The sequence below is a fragment of the Dipodomys spectabilis genome, unplaced genomic scaffold (assembly GCF_019054845.1).
Source record: "Dipodomys spectabilis isolate Male_0828 unplaced genomic scaffold, ASM1905484v1 ptg000288l, whole genome shotgun sequence".
Lineage (NCBI taxonomy): Eukaryota > Metazoa > Chordata > Mammalia > Rodentia > Heteromyidae > Dipodomys > Dipodomys spectabilis.
Window position 1 is genome coordinate 996,344 of NW_024870965.1, and position 18,143 is coordinate 1,014,486.

An 18,143-nucleotide genomic window follows, 5' to 3' on the forward strand; every position below is an offset into this window, starting at 1 on the left:
CGGAAGTGCAGATATGGCACAAGTAGTAGAGCACAAGTCATAGCAAAAATAAAAAGTTAAGAGTGAGCATAATGCTGCTGCCTGGCTGTCCAGCTTCTTCATAGTATCATGCCATATATTTCTAGCCTGGGGTGGAAGATTGTCAGAATTTGAAATATAAATTATAATCAATGGCTATTATTATTTTTTGGGGGGGGGGGACGATCGTGGGGCCTGAACTCTGAGCCTGGGCGCTGTCCCTCAGCTCTTCAGCTCAAGACTAGCACTCTACCACTTGAGCCACAGCGCCACTTCCAGCTTTTTTCTTTTTGCTTATGTGGTGCTGAGGAATCGAACCCAGGGCCTCAAGCATGCAAGGCAAGCGCTCTACCACTGAGCTACCTTCCCAGCCCCTAATGGCTATTATTTTTACATCACTACAAAACCAAAACTTCTAAGTTGAACCACTGTCAGCTGGGTTGGGGAAATATCTGTATAATCATTTCCACACTTAATAATTATGCACATGTAAAATTATCGTAGATATTAAACTTAATAGATACTATAGATATTATATCATAGATATTATATTTTATATATTTTATATTATTTATATATTATATTATATCATAGATATTATATTTTAGATCATATTGAACCTGTGTAGAACAAAGTATTTTATAATAAATTACAGTTTAATTAAAAAAAAAAAAGAGTGAGCATGAGACCATGAGTTCAAGCCCTGGTATCAGCACACACACACACACACACACACACACACACAAACACAAGAAGCTAGTGCTTTTCAGCAAATATACTTTCTAAGTACCTATTATACTTGCTTATCAAGTACTGTCTAAACATTCGACTTGACTTTGAAATTCCTATAGAAAATGGCCAGGCTGCTGGGAAGGTGGCTCAGTGGTAGAGCGCTTGCCTTGCATGCATGAGGCCCTGAGTTTGATTCCTTAGCACCACATAAGAAAAAAGAAAAAAGCCAGAAGTTGCGCTGTGACTCAAGTGGTAGAGCGCTAGCCTTGAGCTGAAGAGCTGAAGAGCGCCCAGGCCCAGAGTTCAGGCCCCACGACCGGACCCCAAAAAAAAAAAAAAAAAAGAAAGAAAAGAAAATGGCCAGGCTAAACAACTCTAGGACCTTGGCCATATTCATTCCTTTCCAGGGTTTATTAGTTTGGCTAATTTTGTGGATCTCCCTCTAGGATGCCCTTGGACATTCCAATGTTAGCTATTGACATTTTCTCTTTTTTTTTCAGTATTTAACTTTAATGCCCCCTCTTCCATGAAGCCTTCCTGGCGCCACCCTTGGTGTCCTGACCTATTTGTCCTCTCTTAGGCTTGTCCTCTCTACCACTTGAGCTACAGCACCACTTCTGGTTTCCTGGTGTTCTATTGGAGATAAGAGTCTCACAGACTTTCCTGCCTGGGCTGGCTTTGAACTTTGATCTTCAGATCTCAGCCTCCTGAGTAGCTAGGATTACAGGCGGCCATTTTTTAATGAGTCATTCCCAATAATTCCTAACCACTAATCTTGTTATTTATTTATTTATTTAGTGCTAGCACTACTGGGGCTCAAATTAGGGCTTCAGCCTCCAGTATGGCTTTTTCTACGCAAGCTTGGAACTCTACCATTTGATAGTTCCACGTTTGGCTTTTTGGTGGTGGCTGATTGGAGCTATGAGTCCTGTGGACTTTTCTGCCTGCGCTGGCTTTGAACCTCAAGCTTCAGCCTCCTGAGTAGCTAGTATTGTAGGTGTGAGCCTCTGGTGCCTGGCTACTCTATTACATTTTGATAAAATTTATAATAAGAAAATGGAATAACTTTTCCTTACAAAACTAGTATTCCCTGCCCTCCCCTTGAAAAACTATTTATTATTACAAGAGTATTTCCTTACTATTTCTATTAAAATGTCCTTTCTCTTATGAAATAAAATAGTTATAGGTGGTGGCTGAATTTTGGTGGGTCATCTGAGAAAATGAAGGGTTGATAACCTTTTATTGCCTCTACTCTGATTCATTCACTCATTTGGAAAAGGTAGCTGTTTAAGAAGTCTCAAAGTCTGGAGGTCATTTCTGTGCTAAGTGAATTAACTGCTAATCAGCTTTTTCAACAAAGCTAGCTCCTGGCAGCATTCAGAAATACAAAGCAAAACTCATCCCTTTTGTGTACAATATTTGCTATGGAAACTGTAGTTGTTTCAAATATGTTGGTATTTGAACAACTCATGGCATATGTGCTCAATTTTCCCTCTTTTGCCATGTCTAAAAATATAACCCAAAGTGTTCTTTCACATATTTGTTAGGAGCTACACTTCAATGTTTGTATACCTCTCTTAAAATAGATTTTGACCCACTAGCAGATCACCGGAAATGGTCATTTTGTTCCATTCATTATGGCTTGTAGGCAGCTGGGAAAATATCTTGCACTTCTTTGTGATATTTGATCTTTTGGTTAGGATAGCAGGAGGAGTTTAAATCTGTGATTTTGATGAATAGAAACAAAACATAGGAGCTTCCTTCTCCTATTTTCATTTTTTTTCATCTGTTCTCCATCTTCCTGTTGATTTTCTAGGCCAAAGAAATGTAATATCCTGTTTAGATTCCTGGGCCGTTCATTGAAAAGTTCTGGAGAAAATGAGGAAAGGAAAATTACAGCTTGGTGCTGAGGATTTGTAAAGGCAAAAGCTTGTGTCAATCAAAAGAATATTCTTTTACAGAATTTAGATAACTCAGAACGTTGTTTGCTGTGTGAGAAGTATTTTACTTTTAGATTATTCAACATGAAAGCTGGAATTGGAAAGAAAAACAACAAAATGCCGTGTGGGTTAAAAATGTGCTGAGATGGTCTTTAAAAAAAAAATAGAAGAGGGGCTGGGAAGGTGGCTCAGTGGTAGAGCGCTTGCCTTGCATGCTCAAGGCCCTGGGTTCAAATCCTCAGCACCACATAAGCAAAAAGAAAAAAGCCAGAAGTGGCGCTGTGGCTCAAGTGGTAGAGCGCTAGCCTTGAGCTGAAGAGCTGAGGGACAGCACCCAGGCCCAGAGTTCAGGCCCCACGACCAGACCCAAAAAATAAATAAATAAATAAATAAAAATAAAAGATAAAAAAAAAATAGAAGAAATGGGGGCTGGGAAGGTGGCTCAGGGGTAGAGTGCTTGCCTTGCATGCATGAGGCCCTGGGTTCGATTCTTCAGCACCCCATACGCAGAAAAAAACCAGAAGTGGAGCTGTGGTTCAAGTGGTAGAGCGCTGGCTTTGAGCTGAAGAGCTGAAGGACAGCGCCCAGGCCCAGAGTTCAGACCCCATGACTGACAAAAAATAAACAAATAGAAGAAATGAGGTGGGTGCTGGTGGCTCATGGTTACAATTCATGCCTGTAATTCCAGGTACTCAAGAGGCAGAGATGGAGAGGATTGTAGGTCAAGGCGTGTCTAGGCAAAAGTTCAGCAAAACTCCAACAACAACAAAAAGCTAGGTATGATGATCCATGCCTGTCATAGGAGGCATAAGTAGGAGGATTGTGTTGTAGACTGGCCTGGACACAAAAAATGCAAGACCCTACCTGAAAATTAGCTAAAGCAAAAAGGTCTAGGGAGATGGCTCAAGTAGTAGAGCACTTGGCTAGCAAGAGCTAAGGCCTTGAGATAAAACCACAGTACCGCCAAAAGAAAAAATCAGTTTGTTTAAATTTGTGGTACTCATACAAGTGAAGCACTTTTGTGTGTGTATGTGTGTGTGTGTATGTGTGTATGTGTGTGTGCCAGTCCTGATGTTTGAACTCAGGGCCTAAGCACTGTCCTAAGCTCTTTTGCTCAAAGCTATAATTCAACCACTAGAGCTACAGCTCTCCTTTCAGCTCTTTGGTGGTTAATTGGAGATAAGAATCTCATGGACTTTCCCGACCCTTCAAACCGTGATCCTCAGATCTCAGCCTCCTCGGTAGCTAGGATTACATGTGTGATCTACCAACACCTGGCTTATAATTTGTTTTTATCAATAGATATCTCAGCAATTATTCATGAGTATCAACAAACTATAAGATATGTTACATTGTAAAATAATCTATTTCCAGTGATGTTGTATTTTCCACTAGATATACCCAGCTGTGTATCTAAATGGATAAGATATCACTTTATGGAATATTTCTATGTGATAAAATAATAAAACCTCACAGGATTATGTGCTATATTAGGAGTTTATTACAGTATGACTCTTTGTAGAGCTATCTAAGTCATAAAAGCCAATTATGAAAGCATGACCTATATACACAGTCTATAATTGACATACCAACCTTACACCAATCTCCAAAGTGGATGCCAAGATTAAAAAAGAACATGATTAGCCAGGCACCAGTGGTTCACACTTGTAATCCTAGCTACTTGAGGGTCAGAGAAAGGGAGGATTACAATTCAAGGCCATCACAAGCAGAAAAGTTGGGGAGTTTCCTTCTCACGCCATAGCTGAGTGCATGGATTCTGGCTGTCTTTTATAAGCTGTGAGAGAGGCTGAGTTTGGGGAAATTTTTGGTTCTAGACCAGCCCAAGCTGAAAAAACCAAGACTCAGTTTAAGACTCAATTTAAACAGAGGGAAGCTGAATGTAGTGGTGCTTGCCTGTCATCTTGGCAACCATGGTAAACTGAAAACAGGCAGATTACAGTCCAGGTAGGAAACAAAGGCCTAAATTTAAAAATAACCAGCAAAGCCAGGCACTGCTGGCTCATGCCTGGAATCCTACTCAGGAGGCTGAGATCTGAGGATCAAAGCAAGCCCCAACAGGAAAGTCCATAAGACTCATCCACAATTAACCACTAGAAAACTGGAAGTGGAGTTGTGGTTCAAAATGGTAGAGTGCTAGCCTTGAGCAGAAAAGCTCAGAGGCAGCACCCATGTCCTGAGTTCAAGTCCCACAACCGACAACAACAAAAAAACCTAACTAACAAAATATAGGGCTGGAGGTGTGGCTCAGTTGTAGAGCACCTACCTAGCAACTATGAGAAGCTTTGAGTTCACACCAAAGTACTAACTTCCCTCTGCTTTAAAAAAAAGTCATGGTTTAATTTTTAAATCTTTTCATGAAAGTTCAAAGAAATATTCATTATTTTACTATTTATTTGTTTGTTTTGCCAGTCCTGGGGCTTGAACTCGGCCTGGGCGCTGTCCCTAGGCTCCTTTTGCTCAAGGTTAGCACCCACTTGAGCCACAGCACCACTTCTGACTTTTTCCCTGACTAATTGGAGATAAGAGTCTCACTCACTTTCCTGCCCAGGCTAGAGAAGCATTCAATTTAGAAAAGCCATTTCTGTGTGGAGATGGGAGGAAAGGGATGGTAGGGGAAAAACAAAGGAGGAGGCAACAATGCTTGATAAGAAATATACTCATTACCTTGCTCATGTGATTGTAACTCCTCTGTACAGTATTGTCACAATAAAAAACTTATTTAAAAAAAAATAGAAAAACCATTTCTGCTCATCATTCCTCCAGCTAATAAAACACTACAACAAAATAAAACACTCTGCACTGTGGCTCACACCTGTAACCCTAGCTACTCAAAATACTGAGATCTGAGGATCGTGATTCAAAGCCAGCCCAGGTAGGAAGTTTTGTGAGACTCTTATCTCCAATTAACTACCAAAAAAGTTGGAAGTAGAGCTGTGGCTCAAGAGGTAGCACCCAGACCCCAAGTTCAAGCCCCAGGAGCAGCGCATGTGCACACACACACACACACACACACACACACACACACCGCACAAACAATACATAATAACAACAACAAAAAAAGCAGGCTGGGAATGTGGCTTAGTGGTAGAGTGCTTGCCCAGCACGCATGAAGCCCTGGTTTGATTCCTTAGTACCACATAAACAGAAAAAACCGCAAGTATTGCTGTGGCTCAAGTGGTAGAGTGCTAGCCTTGAGTAAAAGAAGCTCAGGGACAGCGCCCAGGCCCTGAGTTCAAGCCCCAGAACTGGCACAAAAAAAAAAGTCCACGACCATTTTGTGTTGGTGTGGACATTCTATGTTCCTGCCCCCATGAAAGGCCAAGTAACCTTGTACATCCTTCAGTCTCCAACTCTTCAGTAGTAACTCATGATGTCATGGATTTTTTTAAAAAAGAATTATACATTCTAAACTTTTAAAAAATGTATTAATTATGGTAGTTTAGAATACGATGCAATTCTTTTTACCGTAAGTTTATTTTAACTGACTTAATAAGATCTCAGATACTTTTTATTTGAGAAAATTCTCTGAAAACATATTATTTCACTTTTTCCATGCCAATGTTAGTTCTTGCTAAATTCCAAAAGGAACTAAAACTACGTTACGTAACAAATTCTTACCAAGCATAGGATTGGTTTTTCATCAAAGGTCTCATTGAAAACACCCACTTTGCTAATTGCATTTCCCCCCCACACCTCCAAAAAAAAAAGGAGTACTACATACAAAGGAGGAAAATCAGGCTACAAATTGTCTGGCTTGGTTTACTCTCAAATGTTTGACCTGGTGTGTGTGTGTGTGTCTTAAAGATCTGTAAAAAGCAATTCTTTGACACAATGTTGTATAAAGGACTTCAGCCAAGTTATAAATCTCAGCAAAGGGAGGTATAAATGGCAAACGTTGGGCTGGCTGGTGCCTCCCTACAGCCCAACTGCTCCTGAACAAAGAGCCATTCATAAGTCTAGTCAGACACTTCATGCTTCAGTCTGTCAGTAGGAAAACGTTGATAATTTGGGCACAGCTACCAGTGAGGTCCATCAGGAGAACTCAGAGTCATTGGAAATAGCCATAAAAATGTAGCTGGCATGGACCAAGGCACTGAGCTTTTTGATCAAGCACTATTCGGGCAGATATTTCTCATCAGGATACTGTGTTCTTACAGTTTAACAAAACTAGGGAACTTCAAGTTTTACAGATCATATAACCAATATGGGGTTTGTTTGCTTGTTCTAACAATATTCTGACTTCAAGCAGAAAGCCACTTCTTAACTAGGAAAATATTAAGCATATTTAAAAAAAAATCAAGCATGTTAGAAATCATAAAACAGAGAAACCACAGTAAGATGATGGAGATGGTTCACAGTCTAACATTTTGTGATTATAATCACAAAATTATAATTTTATAATTATAATTTCTGTTGCATTTCAAAAACTGTTACAGACAACATTCTGTGGTGGGAAAAAATAGCATCAAAATAAATGTGTATGTATGGCTGAAGTTGTAGCTTATTGGTAAAGCCAGGACTTGCATATGTACAAGGTTCTGGGTTATATCCCCAGTAATGAAAAAACAATTCTATCTCCGGTATGGGGGGGGGAGGGTCATGAGAGTATATGAGAGTCAAAGTTTTTCATTTTTAACTCTCAATTTAAATTCTTTATTGCATTTATTTATTTTTTTGGTGACAGTCCTGGGGCTTGAACTCAGGGCTCGGTCTCTGTCCCTGTGCTTTTTTGCTCAAGACGAGAGCTCTACCACCAGAGCCACAGCTCCACTTCCGGCATTTTGGTAATAAATTAGAGTTCAGAGTTTCTTGCCTGGGCTGGCTTCAAACCAAGATCTTCAAATCTCAGCCTCTAGAGTGTTAGGAAAATGGAGGAGAGCGGAAAAGGGCTCAGAGACTATTCTCAACAGGCTAGGACTTGTTTATTGCCAGTGAGAGGTGTGGACCTTCCTGTGGGTTTGGAGGTTATGCAAGGGACTGGATTTGGGGAGGACTTATATGGGTCTGAAGCAGAGGATAAAACATTGGCTATGGTCTCTTGGGGGTCCAGAGCAGTGTCCTTGGCCAGGCCCAGAGTGGAATGCTCCACCTGGGTAAGGGCTTTCAGCTAAGCCAAAGTTGGAAAAACCTGCCTGAAGCTAAGCAAGTGAGCATGCACCTGGTGTGGTGCCTGGCCTCGGGGAGTAAAGGCAGGAGTCAATCCTTCATTGACTAGCTAGGATTACAAGCAGGAGCCATCCTTACCTGACTAACTCTCCCTTTTTAATTCCCCGTATCATTGCCTATTAACAATACCTGCCACAAGAGAAGCCGGTCAAACACATGTGTGTGTGTGTGTGTGTGTGTGTGTGTGTGTGTGTGTGTGTGTGTGTGTGTGTGAGTGTGTGTGTGTGTGTGTGTGTGTGTGTGTATGAATTTTGAGTTCAGGGCCTTGAGATAACACTTGATCTACAACCCCACCCTTTTTAACTTTAGGGTCTTTTTTTTCCCTCTCAGAGTTTTGCACTTTTGCCTAGTAAGTTTTCAGTGAAATCCCCCAGAATAGCTGTATTATAGGTGTGAGGCACTACTCAAAACCATTTTTTTTTGGGGGGGGGGTGGGCATGGGGCTTGAACTCAGGGCCTGGATGTTGTTTCTGAGCCTCTTTGTGCTCAAGGCTAGAGCGCTACCACTTCTGGTTTTTGAGTGATTAATTGGAGATACCAGTCTCCAGGGGGCTTTTCTGCCTGGGGTGGTTTTGAGCCTCCATCCTCAGATCTCAGCCTCCTGAGTAGCTAGGATTACTGGTGTGAACCACCAATACTTGGCAGCTTTTATACTTTTTGAGCTAAGAGAATACACGTGGTCCTGTGGTGTAGCAACTCCTTCGACAAAGGCGGGTAAGGTGGGTGAGGCATCCACAACCTAGATAACCTCAGGCCAGACGTGCTTTTCATTCTTTCTGTCCCAACTCACTCAGGAAGTTTCCAGATCTTTAACATTTCAAGCAATAAGACAGATTTAGATAACAGCCCCTCCCATATTTCCTAATCCTGTCATTTAACACTGAAAAGAGAATATATATATTCTCTGTCAGTTTACTTCCTGGTTTTAACTTTTGAGTCTGGCCCTTTGGGTATTTAAGAAGAATATAATTTCTCTGTCTCCTCATCGTTCTATTCTGCCCCTGAATAAGCACTTAGGGCCTCACTGCGGGGATCTAGGAGGGGTTCCTCCTTGAAGAGTCCCACCTTTCCCAAGTCCAATCTTCATCCTTCCCCCAACAACCCTCTCTCCTTTAGCCTTCCTTCCTCATATATTCACCTTTTCATTTTCCAGATTGTCCACTTTATAGAAAATCGGGTCTCCTTTTGTCTGTTTAATTAGGCTTTGTCCTCTGCTCCAGATTGAGAGAAAGGAGAACTGTTAGGTAGGCAGGAATACAAAGTGGTGGACATAGATCACTTTTGGGGAGGGGGGGGACAGTCCTGGGGCTTGAACTCAGGGTGTAGGCACTGTCCTGAGCTTCTTTTGCTCAAGGCTAGCACTCTGCCACAGTGCCACTTCCATTGGTGAACATACTTAACACATGGAGATAACACTTACCATGCTGCATCTTGTTCCCAGAGTGCCTCAGGCTCCCATAACGCCTCTTCCCATAATGCCCTGGGTGCCTCCTCAACCAATGGAAAGAGCCAAGCCATTAAGCAATTAGCACAAAGCCCAGGGGAGGAGCCATGGGAGGAACCCTGTGCTATACAAACCACCCTCCATGGGCATCTTCTTTGCAACTCCATCCCAATGGAATGCTTCACTCCTTTCTTTCATGGCTATCCTTTTGTTTCCAATCAACTTACTCTGTTTATTTTAGACATCTTCCTGCCTTTTAATTCTTGATTGTGCAGAGAAAACAATCTTACACCTCCATGGTCAAGTCCCCCTCTCCTCAATCTGGATTCTGCCATTGGATAGAGGGACGCCGCCAGCTTCAGCTCACATGTGTATGGGTAATATAGCAAGACCTACACTGAAGTTACCCCCATCTTGTTCCAAAGCCTTTCAGATGCTGTCCTAGGTGTAAATGGTTTTGCCACCAAAACTTGAGCAGCACTTCTCTTGATTACTATAGTTGTAGGGCTTGAACTCAGGGCATGGCCGCTGTCCCTGAGCTCTTTGTTCCCAGCTAGTGTTCTACCACTTTGAGCCACAGTGCTAGTTCCATTTTCTGGTGATTAATTGGAGATGAGAGTCTCAGGAACTTTCCTGCCCAGGCTGGCTTTGAACCATGACGCTCAGATCTCAGCCTCCTGAGTAGCTAGGATTACAGGTATGAGCCACCGGTGCCCAGCCTTAGTGAATATTATACATCACCCTCTTCTCTTAAATTAGCAATGAAGAACGCTGTGCTCTAACTTAACTAATTTCCACTATCTAAATGTAGCTAATTCTGTAATTAAAAATGTGAATCAAGAGCTCTCATGAAGAACCAGGATGACTTCCTAAGCTAAAGAGCCATTGACCTGTAAAGGGTGATTTAATATGGGTGCAAAGAGAAAGTTGCCCAGAAGAAACGTCTAAAGAAGCCTGGTAGAGTCTAGTTGGGAACAGAAGACAAGGAAGTGGGAAAGAGAAGAGCCCACAGAGATGGTTGAGACTCACAAAAGAGGTTGGAGATGAAAGAGAAGTGTGAGTAACAAAAACCAATGTGTGCTAGAGCTATTGCAAAGCAGTTTTTCATGAATTCCTTCATTCACATCTCGCCATGTTACTGCAAAGTCCACTCCGCAGTCTACCACTGTCCTTGTGCATGCCAAAGAACTGAAGCAAGATGCAAGGGATAGGAAATCTCATGACGAAAAGATTACACTTTGAAAAGAGTGAAAGCAGGTTGTCTCCTTCATTATCCTAACACAAGTTCTTATGGAGGTGCAAGGGACTTGAAGGCTAAGTTCCTCCACAGGGAGTGAGAGTCATTGCCCAAGGTTGCTGACTTAAATTTCACCACTATGGCATGATTTGCTGGCCAGGTGGTTCATGCCTGTAATACTACTAAGGCTGAGATCTGAGGATCAAAGTTCAACTCCAGCTTGGGCAGAAAAGTCTGAGAGATACTTATCTCCAATTAACTATCAAAAATGCAGAGTGGAGTTGTGGCTCAACAGATAGCTATGGAACAGTTCTCAGGCCCTGAGTTCAGGAACTCTGCTTAATTTCACTTTTTACTCATTAAATCTATAATCAGTGAAGTATTCTTCACAAGGAGGAACTGCACAACATAGGTATCTCTTCAAGCACACTGCTTCTGTATTCATTAACATTTAAAATAGTGTTGTCACAACATTAGTCATAGAACATCCATGAGTTAAAAGCTTTTACTCATCGTGGTCTAGAGGAAGAAAGGCACCAAGTCCAGAGGATGATCCCTCAGTCACTATTGGCATCTAGAGAACCCATTTCTTCACTGGGATTTGGCGCATCAGAAATTGAGTCATCAGAGTCTTCAAACCAAAGCCCTTCCTCAGCACAACCGTCTGGAACACTGTTAATTTCATAGCAGCAACTTTTAGATGGTGCATGTCTGGTGCATGCCAGTCCCAACATGACAGAAACCCCGGCCTCGTTCATCCCACAACCACACATCCTAGACAGCTTTTGCAGTGATCTTTTCTATCTACATGAAAGTCTGGGCCTGTTATGGTTTGGATACAAAAAGGCTCCTTTGGAAGGCTTGATTCCCAGCGGGTGGATCCAATCTCTGAGAATTGATTACTGGATCAGGAGTGTTCTCTCCTAATCCAGAGATTAGTTCCTTGAAGGTTTCAGCATGAAATGTACTATCGGCAGCTGGTGAATGTTACTGCAGGAGAGGAAGAGCTCAGCATCCCTGCCTCCATCTTGTATCTGTGTCCTGAGCCCGAGCATTTTCTCCTACAGTCACTTTGCAGCCATCTTGGAAACCAGGAAGGGGCAGACAGGCGATCAAACCATCAGTCAGGTGTCAACCGTTTAGTGTAACAAGGCCCCACCTGATCAATACTTAGACAATTTGACCGTACATCTGCCTCTGAAGCCACCTGTAACCACCTCGGAACTGTTTAACTGTTTATACACAATATGCATACCTCCTTACGGCTCCCCTTTTTTGTGCTGATTCTGGGGCTTGAACTCAAGACCTGAGCTTTTGTGCCCAAGGCTAGAGTTCCACCACTTGAGCCACAGCTCCACTTTTGGCTCTTTGCTGATTAATTGGAGACAAGCGTCTCATCGATTTTCCTGATTAGCCTAACTTTGAACTCTGATCCTCAGATCTCAGCCTCCTGAGTAGCTAAGATTACAGGCACCCAGCATGGCCCAGCTCTTTGTCTGCTTGAACCTATGTCTGTGCTCATGTCTGTACCCTGAGGATGGCTGAAGATGAGTGAAGTGGTCTCCCCTTGCTTCTCAAGACCCCTGCTCCTGGTCCTCAAGCCTGTATGTATTGCTCCGTATGCCGGGCAGTTCTGCCCACTCTTTTTGTTGTTGTTGGTTGTGGGGCCTGAACTCTGGGCCTGGGCGCTGTCCCTCAGCTCTTCAGCTCAAGGCTAACGCTCTACCACTTGAGCCACAGCGCCACTTCTGGCTTTTTCTGCTTATGTGGTGCTGAGGAATCCAACCAGGGCCTCATGCATGCAAGGCAAGCACTCTACCACTGAGCCACCTTCCCAGCACCCTTCTGTCCACTCTTAATGTCTGATATGACTTCTCCAAGGCCCTCTGCTAGGGAGAGAGAACCCTAGTTGTCCCAGCATTATGGAGGAAAACCTGAAATGTTAGATAGGTTCCTCTCCTTTTAACAAGCCAGGGGGAAATGAAGAGTTAACTGATTCATATGATGATAGGGGGAAATCTAGGTATTTCATTATCTGGATTTATTTTCTTGAATTATCTAGACAACTAATGTGGCAAATGAAATTCATTAGATAATCTTATTACTCTTCTTTGTGTGTGTGTGTGTGTGTGTGTGTGTGTGTGTGTGTGTGTGTGTGTGTGCTAGTCCTGGAGCTTAAGCTCAGGGTCTGAGGTTGTCCTTGAGTTTTGTGGGGGGTTTGTTGTTGTTTGTTTTTGCCTAAGGCTATTACTCTACCACTTGAGCCACAGCTCCACTTCTGGCTTTTTTGGTGCTTCACTGGAGATAAAGAGTCTCATGGACTGCCTAGGCTGGCTTCGAACCTTGATCCTCAGATGTCAACTCCTGAGGCTCTAGGATTACAGGCATGGGGCACTGGTGCCCAGCAATCATCATCTTTTACTTTTTTCCAGACAGTGATAGTTTCTTGAGATGAAATAGGGCTATTTGCTTTCCTTGAGAGCAGATGTCAACCTTGCACATAAACGACCCTCTACTGAAATAGAGCACAATAGACCTTCTTCTTGTGACTGACCAGTCCACAACCAGGAAATGGAAATGAGGATATAATGTTTAATCTTTAGAGAATAAGGAGCTATGTGTTAAGGCTTTCTTTACACTGCTTATCCTTGAAATGAATCACAACTGATTCATGGCCCAGCTACCTTATTCCTACAGGACTGAAATCTTCATTTCTAAATTGAAAAGAGTATAAGAAAGAAAGCCCAAGGAGAAGTCAGTACGCTTTTAGATGTTATTTATGTACCTCTCCAGAAATGAGCTTGCAAAGGGCTAAATATCCATAATCAGATTTACAGATAAACACAATTAGCATCTTCTCATTTGGTTCTGCTAATATGCTTAGTGATTATGCAGAGAAAAGCATATTGTTATTTTTATAGAGAAGGTAAGTGCGGCAGGATGGTGCACCAGTGCTCACCCAGTGCTCAGGAGGCTGAAGCATGAGGATTATGAGTTTGGGGCTACTCTGGGCTATATAGGAAACTAGTTCCCTGAACACTGGCACAACAATATGTCCCTGGTTTTGATTTGTAGTTCCCTGTGAAGCCAACTTAAGGACAATTAGTCCATGGCTGAGGGCTCCAGAAGATGAGAAAAGGAAAAGGAAAAGAGTGGATTTATCCACAAAATAAACACTCCCCACAGATCTAGAATCTCCGACACACTAGATCTGCACATACAAAAAGGCTAATAGTAATTGTAATAACTCCCCTGCCTACAAGAAGCCCATAGTGAGATTAGGCCAGGAGCCTGTGGTAGTTGGTGACCACATTTTTAAAATGAATATTGGGTTGTGGGAAGCAAGGGTAATTATATAAATATTCAGTTCACTCTCGGTAATATGGAACTTGGAACAACCAATTATTCTTTTAATCTGGACCTCTAGTTAGACTTGGAAAGGAGGCGGGGCTGGGAGAGAAGGCGGGGAGGGAACCCTGGAGCAGAGACCAGCAGAAAGGAGGCAAACACGCAGCCCAGCATGAGGCAGTGTCATCTGTGTGGGAAGTCAAATGGAAGGTCTGGTTGGACAGGAGGAAAAAAATAATTCAGAAATTAACTTGAAGAGTATGTGAGAGCTGGGTGCTGGGGCGCTGGTGGCTCATGCCTGTAAACCGAGCTACTCAGGAGGCTGAGATCTGAAGATCGAGGTTCAAAGCCAGTCTGGGCAGGAAAAGTCCGTGAGACTCTTATCTCCAATAAACCACTCAGAAAACCCAAAGTGGTGCTGTGGATCAAGTGCTAGAGTACTGGCCTTGAGCTGAAGAGCTGAAGGACAGCGCCCAGAGTTCCAGCCCCATGACCGACCAAAAAAAAAAAAAAAAGAGTATGTGAGGGTCAGGTGGAAGAAGGTGTTGAACACAGGCTAAAGTGTCATGTGGCTACTGTATGAACTGACATTGGGTAAGTACCATTCAGAGATGATTCTACTTTGCATTTCTTTCTTCAAACATACTCTAAATCGAGTTTCTCTGCTCTACTCCTAAAGTCACTTGTTGAGCAGGGTTCACAGTTTTCAGAATGATTTGAGGGTTTTATACTAGATTCAAATGAACACCTTCCAATCCTCTATCCAATGCAGAGCTTTGCTCTTTGCTTAAGGCAGATGTGTGGATTTGGAACCAGCTGTGGGTGAGAGGTGTGTTCTGGGCTTGCTTCTTCTCCCCACCAAGGCCTTGGCTTGTTTACTGAAAAGGGAAAGAAGTAAAACTCTCTCTTTGTCTCTGTCTCTCTGTCTCTGTCTCTGTCTCTCTCTCTCTCTCTCTCTCTCACACACACACACACACACACACACCTGTTGGTGGTTTTCATTTCTTTTGGGCCACCTGATACCTGGCAGATACCCAAACACTGGCTCTTCCACACACACAATAGTGAATCCTTGGAAATCCCAGTCGATGTTCTTTCATAGCATGGTCCCTTGGCTTTGAGCAGCTTCACCCTCCGGCGGGTCACCCATAGCCCGTCTCTGTCCAGCTCTGCTCACCCAGGAAGACAGTTTTTTTTGCATGCAATGTTTCAAGGTGATCCTTTCCAGTTTCTCAACCATGGTGTCCACTTATTACATCAGGGACACCGGAATTGCATAGGGAAGCTGTTTCCATACAGGAATTTGTAGGCAGTTAGGAAACCTGATGGCTTGGATGCTGGTTCAAAAAAAAAAATCATATATGATCTGTGACATAGTGCAGGGTTTTCTGACCCACAACAGCCTATGAAAAATGACAGCTCTACACTGACTAACCAAGGCCAAGAAAGACATGGGAAAAATTGGTGACGCATAATCCAGTCTCCAGAAGTTAAGGACACATTATGCTAGTTTTCCAGGACTGACCACCCAATGTCCCATGATCCCAATAAAGATGAAGCTCTTAGGAGCTCTAGTTAGTTCATCATTCCTTCTCGACTCTGCTGACTCTCCCACCGGCCCGGTGCCCTTTCACTTTGCTTTGCTTTTGCTTTCTGTTTTGCTTTGCATTCATAAACTCACTCCTATGTGCCCATCCTTGAATTTTCTTTCTCCCATGAAACCCCAGAAATTTCTGGCTCCTGGTCTTGGTGATACCCCTGTTACCTCTTCTTGCCTTATGTCCCTGGAGAATTGCCAGGGCTCTTACCCCATGAGTTAGGCCCTAGTCTTCTCCAGTTTCTCCCAAATGATGCTTTTGATCCATTGTGGTAGCAAGACATCCAGATTCCAGAATAAGGACACACACCCTCCCTCATATGGATAGTATTCATCTCTAAAGCTGATCCCATAGTGACCTCTCTCTCTCTCTCTCTCTCTCTCTCTCTCTCTCTCAATCTCTCTTGACAGTTGAGCTCTTTTACTCAAGGCTAATGCTGTACCGCTTTGAGCCACGGCCCCATTTCAGGTTTTTGAGTGGTTAATTGGAGATAAGATTCTCATAAGGACTTTTCTTCCCAGGCTGGCTTCCAGCTGAGATTCTCAGATCTCAGCCTCCTGAGTAGCTAGAATTACAGCCGCCAGCCACCAGCGCCTGGCTAACAAATTCTCTTATTGCCAGCCATCTGCTCTCCTCTTATGAAAGTTGGAAGGCAGTGAGGGCACTGCTGAGGAAGGATCCCGCTGGTCAGCTACTTAGTGAGCATGGATGTGTGCAGGACCTGGTTTTTGAACCTTGAGTTACCTGTCACCTATTGTCCACAGCTTTGAGGTGGACGTTTCAAAAGGGCAAAATTTTGTTCCACATCCTGAGAAGTTGGCAATAAGAGTCTTTCTTTTCTCAAAGAAAAGGAGCGTGGGGCCCCAGTGGTCTCTCATGCACCCTGCAAAGCACCTTAGTGACCACTTAGCTCCTGGCGCTGCAGCGGCTTGGAATGAACTCTATGAACTCGCAGGCTTCGGGCCCAGATGCTTTGTCTTCTGTCTCTTGAGCCAGGTCTTCTCTCGTGTTTCGTACTAGCGATCAGTTATGCTTGCTTTCTCATCAATGGCTCCTTACTACTTTCTTAAAATAAGCTTAAGGAAATTTTTTTTTTTTTTTTGGGTCCAGTCATTGGGCCTGAACTCTGGGCCTGGGTGCTGTCCCTCAGCTCTTCAGCTCAAGGCTAGCGCTCTACCACTTGAGCCACAGCGTACTTCCGGCTTTTTTCTTTTTGCTTATGTGGTGCTGAGGAATCAAACCCAGGGCCTCATGCATGCAAGGCAAGCGCTCTACCACTGAGCTACCTTCCCAGCCCCGCTTAAGGAAATATTTGCACACCTGAATTTGGATATTATTTTATCTCCCAAACTTTATTACTTAAAATCCACTTCTAAGCCAATCATTGCTGCACACTATCTCCAAAAAAAATCAATGTTTAGGGGCTAAGAAGGTGGCTCAGTGGTAGAGTGCTTGCCTTGCATGCATGAGGCCCTGGGTTTGATTCCTCAGAACCACATAAGCAGAAAAAGCCAGAAGTGGTGCTGTGGCTCAAGTGGTAGAGCGCTAGCCTTGAGCTGAAGAACTGAGTGACAGCACCTAGGCCCAGAGTTCAAGCTCCATGGCCGACAGAAACAAAAAAAATCAATGTTTAACATATTCCTCCTGTTTCTGCTGTCCATGCTGACTGGGCACAAATCTGAGGCATCATGTGAAAATACCTTTATTTTTCTTTCTTTTTTTCACACTTGCTAGGCAGCCAGCTCTCTTGCTGAGCCACACCTCCAGCAGTTTTTGATGCTGATTGCAATCCTGTCCATGTGGTTACCTAGACCCTGACCTGCCTACTTTAAGCTTCCTGTCATAGCTGGAATGATAAGCATGCATCATGGAGTTTTCTGCCTGGACAGGCTTGGAACTGCAATCCTCCTGGGTTTTTTTTGTTTGTTTGTTTTGTTGGTCATGGGGCTTGAACTCTGGACCTGAGCGCTGTCCCTCAGCTCTTCAGCTCAAGGCAAGCGCTCTACCACTTGAGCCACAGCACCACTTCTGGTTTTCTGAGTGGTTTATTGGAGATAAGAGTCTCACAGACTTCCTGCCCGGACTGGCTTTAAACCTCTATCCTCAGATCTCAGCCTCTTAAGTAGCTAAGATTACAGACATAAGCTACCGGTGCCGGACTTTGCAATCCTCCTGTATCCTTCCAAGTAACTAGGATTCGAAGTGTGAGCTGCTTTTGCCCAACTCAGCCCTTCCAACTTTTTGGCCATCTGGGGAACAAAAAGAGTATCTAGTTAGTCTCACTGGCATTTCTCTGATACTAGTGAGTCTGAATTTCATTGCCTGTGTTTCTTGGCCCAGTAGATTTGCTCTTCTGTGAAAGGTACATCCTCTGACACTGGGTGTGTATGTATGGGGCTGGGGGTTACCTTATAGATTTGTCAACGTTCTTCATGTACTCGTATTCGTCCTTCTCTGTTACAAGATTGCAAAGATGTCTTCCTACTCTGTCATTTGTTTGCTGAATTCAGACTTGGGGTGTATTTTATTATTTAAAAAATGTTTTCTGTTTTTGTATTACCAAATATATCTTTTTAAAACCTAGCATGTAGATTTCCTGTCACAGTCGAGGAGATCTTTTGCTGAGTTCATAAGCTGTA